The sequence below is a fragment of the Rhea americana genome, unplaced genomic scaffold, assembly GCF_003343005.1.
Source record: "Rhea americana isolate MKP2758 unplaced genomic scaffold, rheAme1 scaffold_194, whole genome shotgun sequence".
NCBI classification, from domain to species: Eukaryota; Metazoa; Chordata; class Aves; order Rheiformes; family Rheidae; genus Rhea; species Rhea americana.
In genome coordinates this window covers 998,481-1,006,117 of record NW_028186083.1, presented here as the reverse complement: position 1 = coordinate 1,006,117, position 7,637 = coordinate 998,481, and the positions used below count along the sequence as shown (strand labels likewise).

General features: G+C 50.2%; 1 long non-coding RNA gene across 1 annotated transcript; it reads left to right on the top strand.

Moving 5' to 3' along the window:
- The first annotated feature begins 1,740 nt into the window (after positions 1 to 1,740).
- LOC146597010 (uncharacterized) lies at positions 1,741 to 7,076 on the top strand. Its single transcript, XR_014895584.1, has 5 exons — positions 1,741 to 1,928; positions 2,024 to 2,139; positions 5,113 to 5,165; positions 5,837 to 5,997; positions 6,342 to 7,076. It is a non-coding gene; the product is annotated as an uncharacterized LOC146597010 (long non-coding RNA).
- The last annotated feature ends 561 nt before the right edge of the window (positions 7,077 to 7,637 follow it).

Genomic DNA, 7,637 nt, shown 5'->3' with positions numbered 1-7,637 from the left:
TTTTTTTTTTTCCCCCAGTAAACTATCTAGTGATGGCTGTAAGCCTTGTGTTTGTCACATGGGGGGCTGTGTACATCACACAGACTGCAGACAGGATTTTGGGCTGTAAATGCGAGATGGTGTTTGGCTGGTGCTGCCTCTGAAAGCAGTTGTGCCCCGTCCGCTGCCACCTGCCTCTGGATGCCCTGTGCCTGGGCCCTCTGCCCTTCTGGCAACCAAGAGGGCTGAGCTGGCCAAAGGGCTGATGTGGCTGGAAACTAGCCTGGAGCAAGAGAGAAATCCTCCAAGCCAGGTGAGYTCCCTGCGTGACTGTGCAGCTGGCTCCAGCTCTTTGCAGCAAGGTGGTTCCTCTGTTATGTATTGCTGCTTGAGTGTCTGGAAATACTGTGTTGTATTTGATTGTGAAATGCCGAAGGATGGACACAGTCTGTCAGAACAGAGCTGACGTGGGGAAAAATGCAGTCCATTGAAATAAAGCCCTGTAAAGATTTGTTGTAGACGTGAATCAATCCTTTTTGTGTCATACATAAATCCAGAGCATGATTAGTGAAACAGTACTGCRCTTGCTGCCGATGAGGAGGAGAGTGAGTAGCTTGTTCTCGTCCCAGAAAGTTTCCTTTTCCTGSTGGGCCTGATTCTGTAGAAGCTGAGCCACCCCAGCACCGCTGTCCCCCTTGATGGTATGTGGGGTGCAGGGAATGATGAAGGCCATGTCATTTGCAAATATCSTGGTTGAAAACCAGGCTGGCTAAATTATTGAGAACCAAATGAATGTTATCACTTAGCACCTTAATTATTTTATTTAGCTACTGTGGCCCTTTGCATAGGATTCCTCATTAACACTTAATTTACAGTGCCCTTTAGGGATAATTTCAAACAATTCAGCTTAGTCTCCCCCCTCCTCCTCTTCCAAATGAACAAGTAAATCACTCAGAGTGACTAATTAGGACTTTCCTTTGAGCTAAATGAAGTCTGTAAGCTGGTCTGTGGATGTGGAGGTTTTTCAGATGTGTCACGCGGAGGGCCTGGCCGGCCTTGCCGAGGGCTCTGGGCCGGCGCTTGCTGCAGAGATGGCGCCAGAGCTTGTCACGCCAGCGCTTTTTGCGGCCGGGCCCGCAGCTCCGTGGCCGCAGCGAGTCCGTGCGTCTTCCCTGCATCCCGGCGCGGGAGCAGGGGGGCTGTCGCGCGGGGGACGGGGTGACGCCTGGCTCTGCAGCGGCCTTCGGGCTGTGAATTGGCCACGTTTCCCTCCCCCGGCTGGAGACGTTGGCACGGGCAGCTGGGGGGGTGTCTCGGGACCTCAGCTCCCCACGTACCGGTACAGCCCGGGGAAGGACCTGGGGTCCTCCAGGAGTTCGGTGTAGATGCACAAGAATAAATAGCGCTCTGCTGGCTTTCGTGTGAGGTCCTTGGCAGCGTTTTGCTGGCTTCGCTTTTCCAGAGCGTGGAGCGCTCGTGACTGCGGCCCGTGGGTGAGAAGGGTGGWGGGCACTGCAGCAGTTACCCTGAGCCGCGTTTTCCCCTCCAGCCTCTAACGCGGAAAACAGGCAGACAGCCCACGGCTCGCGCTCCTGGCCGCGTCCGTGCCGAGCCGGGCYGCGGCGCGCCGCGTTTGCGGGCGCGCTGTTTGCTGCGCGGCTGCGAGAGGTCCGGTAGCCCGCGCGGCGCGATGCCTGTCTGGCTGGCGTGCAGCGTTTACGTTTTACGGGATGAACTGGTCTTTTTGGACGTTGACTAGAACAAGCGAGGGGGCGTGGAGGCTTGGGGAGCTGTTCCTCCCRGCAGCTCCTCGCGAAGCCTCGAGTGTCCCCGGTAGAGGGTGCCCGTGGTTTAGATTTGCTCATTTTCAGGAGGAAAAAGAGAATTTGAGGCTGAGTTCTTCCTTTTGAACAGTAGGGATGAGAATAAGACCGTTTCTTGACTTACAGGTAAGCATATAGATYTATCTAGCTTTTCTGACTTCGTAAGAACTAGTTTCTCCCCTTTAAACTCCCACTTTTTTTCTTTTTCTTTTTTTCTTTAGCGTGTGCAGTAGGTTAGTAAGAGGAGGCCCGTCGTTAACTTTGCTTCTGTGCCGGCCGAGAAGGAAGGCACGCACCCTCAGGCTGCGGTGAGCGCTGCCAGCGTGCGCCGAGGACGGTGAGTAAGGACGTAGTAGCCGTTAGTTCCTTAGCGAAGTCTCCCCGAGGACGGTGAGTAAGGACGTAGTAGCCGTTAGTTCCTTAGCGAAGTCTCCCCGGGAACCCTCGGTGCCTGGGCAGGGGCGCTGCGGGGGCTCTCCGGGAGCTCGGGGAAGAGGGGGGAACCCCGGCGGCACGGTGGCGATGCTGTGCGGAGCCGGGAAGCTGCCCCTCGGTCCAAGCAGAGTTTGGAGGGGTGCCGGTGGAGAGGGAGGGCCGGGGCAGCACCCCGTGCGTCTCCCTGAACTGCGCCTAGCGTTTCTTGCCGCGGGAGGACGGGCGGATTCGAGGGCGCGAAGGCGGGGGCAATCCCGGCAGCCGCTTCCCCCTCCGCACCTTCTGCGYGATCCTGCTCGGCGCTGAGCGCCCCCGGGGCCCTCTGCGGCGCTGGGCACCGTGGCAGAGTGGCACCTTCCGAGAGCGAGCTTTGCGCTGCGCGGGTTGCCCCCGATCGAATAAACGCGATGCGTTAATTGAATCATTGCCTGCTTCTCCASTTAATTTCCTGGGTATTTTTAAATGTTAGAATGTAGTTTTTATAGTCTTTCATTATTTTTAGCCTTAAGCCTGACTATAATCGCCCCTGTAATGTAACTGTAAAAAACTCACTGCTTTATATCATAAAGGAGRACATTAGTTGCCATTTTTTGTGTACATCAGCAAGATCAAAACATGCTTCCTGATTACTTCTGTTGTACWTACGGTCTCTTTGATATTTAGATATGAATAAAGTGTGTGTGTGTAATTTGAAATTCAGTTCTACTCTCCCTGCTGCTTGTCATGGATTCCTTTCAGAAGCGTATTTACCAAATTGATTTTAAAGTTTAGTAATTGCCCTTCCAAAATGACTTCTCAATAATCAAAGTGTCTTGAAAGACAGTGACAAAATATTTGTCCTTGTTGGTTCGGAAGATGTGCTRTGTGCACCTCTTTTTATCCTCAGATGAGGACGAATGCCAATCTTTTCATCCCCAAAAATCAACTTAAGTGAGAATTGATTTAAACAGAAGTTCAGCTCATGCCCTAAGTTTAGGTTTTGTGAACAGATTACCAGCACAACTGAAAAATCCCGTTCCATGAAATCCATAATTGTGTGCCAATAAGGTTTCCTGAGACCTAGCCTGTGGCACTCCGGGGCAGGGAATAGCTTTTTTTTTTTTTTTTTTTTTTTTCTTTCTTTTTTTTTTGGTCTCCCTTTGACATCAAAGTCAGTAATCGGTTCATTGCAGTGTTTTTTTTTTTTTTTTTTTTTTTTCTCTCTACAAAAATCTACGTGGTGCAGGGAAATACAACAGTGCGTGTTGCCCCTGCGCACGATGCTGGAGGTGCTTCAGCCTGCGTGCGGTAGCTGCTTGGGAAGTCCCCGAAGAGCGGTTTTGCTCACCAAGAGCGCACCTTCGGTGACGGCTGTTTCTGAGAATTGGGCCAAAATTCAGTTTCTATGGAAACGGCTAAATTTTGCACAGGTTATTCCTCCGTGTTGGATGAGGAACATGCTGGCGCGTCTGTCTGGGCGCGCGGGAGCCGCCGGTGGGACGGGACAGGACGGGTTTGGGCTCTCTGGCCCGACGCAGGTGATGAGCAGAAAGCGAGCCGGGAGCCAAGCCGAGGCTCCCTGCTCCCACGCCGTTGCTCGTGGGTTCGATTACAGCATCGTGGCGGATGTGGCAGCCGCTCCCGGTGGGGTAAGCAGCGCCAGGAGATCCCTGCSGCGCGCGGGCCACGCGGTGCCCGGCGGCGCTCGGGCTCGCGGGAGAGCGCCGAACCGCCTCGGTTTGCTCGTGGCGGGTTCAGAAAGGGGCYGTGATGCAAATACCGCGCGCTGGTCGCCGCTGCCGCCGGCTCTGCCCGAGCGAGCGATGCCGCCGGGACGATCCGAGTTTGTAAATGTAATCAACCTTGAGGTCTTGTTACTTCCGCAGGTGCAATTAACATTACCATCTGCTAATCCGTGATTAACGATGTTTACAAATATGCTACAACATGTTAAAATGTGCCTGTGCTACTCTTCTTTCTTTTCCTTGCCTTTTCCCCCCCTCTGCCGTTGGGCACGCGGGAGCAGAGCGCGCAGGGAGCTTCCCGCTGGCGGGTTTGCCGCGCTCGCCGCGAGCGCGCAGGCGTTTTGTTTCCCTTATTTAAAAGTGCTGTTAAACTCCAAACCAGCTGCAGGAATGACAAGTTCAAATCAAAAGGTCACTGCTGCTAAATGGGATTTAATTGCACGGTGGGTTGAGGTACAAACTGATGAATCTGAATAATAAAACTTTGTTGGAAGTGACATATGGTACAGTTTAAAGTAAATTTTTATTGATTGTCCCACAACTGATGTGTTAATGAAATGGCAGTTTTGCTTTGAGTTCTATATTGATGTTGAGTTTTAATAATGTCATACAGGAATATTGTGGATCCTAATAGGAGGAGTTTTTAATTTTTTTAAAAAAAGTATTTTCTTATTAACTGCCTTTTTCTTTTTAACATAGAGAGGAATATTTTATCTCAACTGTATGTCCTCCAGATCTAGGTTACATGTAATTGCTCTGTAATTGGTAGAACCATGTAAAAGCCATGGTATTTGCCAGTAAACCCTCTTAAGTTACCGTGAAATTGAAGTGTGATATTTATTCTCTATAAAACTTGCTACCCAAATAACGTATAAGATTGGGTTTTGTTTACTGCAGAGGCATTTTGCGATGCGCAATGCGTGCATCTGAGTAATTCTGCAGCAGCACGAGCACCGGGGAATTTCCCGGCGTGGTGGTTGCTTCAGGTGGGTTTTTGCGTGGGAGGTTACAAGGTTATCTTGCTACAAGGGAAGATGTTTTAACCTCACTCGAGCTTCAGGTTTCAGGATGGTTAAAGTTATTTGAGGGCCTAGTTCACGATGACTGAGGATTTTGAGGAGGCTGAGGAAGTTCTCATTATGTTTTCACAGGGACGATAATTACACTTTGGCCCTTTTTTAACACCTCTGGAGATAAAGTGTTTGTAAGTACACTTGGATGCTCCTCAGCTGGAAGTTGCTTTGTAAGTGCCTAGAATTCTTATTAATATTAAACAGGAGTCACAGTGGCTGCCGAGCTTGCCGTTGGGATGGCCGTCGCTGTAGGACCTTGCGGTACCACAACTTAGAGGAACCCGTGGTGCGTCGCACGCTGCCCGTCGCTGAAYGTTGTTTGCGTCTAATCACGTCGCCTAACGCACAACATTGTTTGAGGTTTCTCGTAGTTAACAGGTTTCTTAATTACGTGCAAGCAGCTGCACGGAAATGTCGCTTGCTGGCCAGAATCGGGGCTGTTCCCCGCTCCTGCAAAGCACGTGAGAAACCAGCTGTGGGGCCGCCTTCTCCGGGGCGGGAGCCGCCCGGGGCGCTCCGCAGGGCTCCCGCCTGACCAGCCTCCCCGGGTGGGTTCTTCCCTCCTCGCTGAGGGTTTTGCCCTCCTTTTCCTGCCCCTGCCGTGGTGTCCGTGTATTAGTGATCACTCCTGATTTGCCTGCTGCATGGACTTTAAATATGGGCAAAAGTAATTGACTTGCTTGTAATCAATAGTTTTATATACTTTTAAAATGTAACAATATGCTGTGAATTGATGCAAAGTTAAACCTGCCAATCTTCTTCTTCTTCTTCTTCTTTTTTTTTTTTTACTGGCCTGTTTTAGAAGCTGCCACATCAGCAGTGTTTCTCATCTGCTTAGTAAGTGATAGCTCAGCTGTTTTCTTTGAAGATCTGAAAATCTGGTCCTGTACGTCACACCAGTGCTGCGATCTGTCCCCTGACACCATTGCGTCTTGCTTTGAGTCCACTTGYGCAGCATGGAAGGTATGTGGGCTGCGGTTTGGTACAAACGCCCCTTAAAATTTTTTAAAGGTGTCTTTTGAAGGTTGATAGAAAAAATGTAAAGGATGTTGAAACTTGAGGGTTTCGGCATCCTGGCAGGGTGTTACTGCAAAGAGCACCGAACGCCGTCCCCGGCAGGCTTTGCCGCGGGCCCTTTCTGCAGCGATGTTTGTATAAATCGTTAGAATGACTGCAATGTTTAATTAATTATGGGAGCAATCACTGCATGCTTCTCTTTGCAGGAACAAATGAATAGTAAAATAACACTTTCTCTCCTCTCCTCTTTCCATCATCCAAAACCGCAACTGCTTTTCCCCGTGTGAAAGCTGTGGCTGTGAACRTGCCTTTTCCTCCCCGTTTCCGAGGCTCTCTGCGGGCTGGGAGCGGTTCCCTTGGACGCCSGCCGTCGCAGAGCAGCGCTCAGCCCGGCCGCGGCAGGGTCTCCTCCAGGTAGGACCTTACTCGCCGGGGCTGGAGACTCGGGAAGAGCCGCACGTTCCTCCGGGGCAGCCTCGCGCTGCGCTGTGMGGCCCCCGGGGCGCCTTGGAGCGCGCTGACGCGTCCTTGGGCGTGCTGGGCAGCGTGCCTTAGGTTAAGAAACGGGACTGTGTCGGACGTTGGATGCAGCTGTCGTGTAGTTGCAGCGAGGGAAGTTCCCCCTTTTCCGCCGGGGGTCGTGCCTGGAGCGCGAGTACCGCTGGCCCCGCTSGCCCCGTGCCTACGCGCAGAGGATGGAGCCAAGTCGTGAAAAAGCCAAACCAAAAACTAAAACAACCCCCCTGCCCGGCGTTTTCCCCCTGATATCCCGGAGGCGAATCGATATCCCGGAGGCGAGTCGGCAAGCATTACAAGAGTTAAAAGCGAGGGGGGATGTGTGAGATCTGCGTTACCCAGCAGAATGAATGCGGCGGCGGTGTCTGTCAGCGCGTTCGCAGCTTTGCCTGGCCTCATTAGCACCTTCCAGCAAGGCAGGGCTTATTCAAACTATATCACAAGTCTTTTGCTTTAGATTGCATCTGTGCCTAATATGCATTTTTATATAAACAAGGGTACTAAATGGCCTTTCAGTTCCTCTGTAATGTCTTTTTTAATGGAAGGTCCTGAATTAAGAACATGTATATATGACTCTAAGAATTTTCTAAGTGATATTGAAAACCTATTGTAAAGTAGGATTTCTTCTTGCAAAATTATTTTAATGAGGTTCCAGTTTATTTTCTGGCTATATTTTACTTATTTAATCCTCCAGAGGGGTTTTTCAGAGGCAGCATCTCATTTTCAATGCAACTATTCTTAACATTAGGGAAAACTACCTTCCTGAAATGCATGAAGGGAAAAAAAAAAAAGAACCAGAGGAAGATGTACGAGATAAGAATAAACTTGAAAAGCTTTGAGGTGGTTTATGGCTTTTCTTGAAAGAATAACAGTTCATGTATTTTTGTTATGGTGTGGTTTAATGATGCTTGCAGAAAAAAGATAAGGTAGGAATGGAAATATAAAATTAAACCAGCAAAGTGAATGTGATTATTTTAGTTACTAGTATTACCTAGGGAATAGGCTCTCGGAGTTTTTTATCTAGGCTAAATATTTGCTTTTCTAGAAGGAAAGGCCCAGTGCATCTCAAA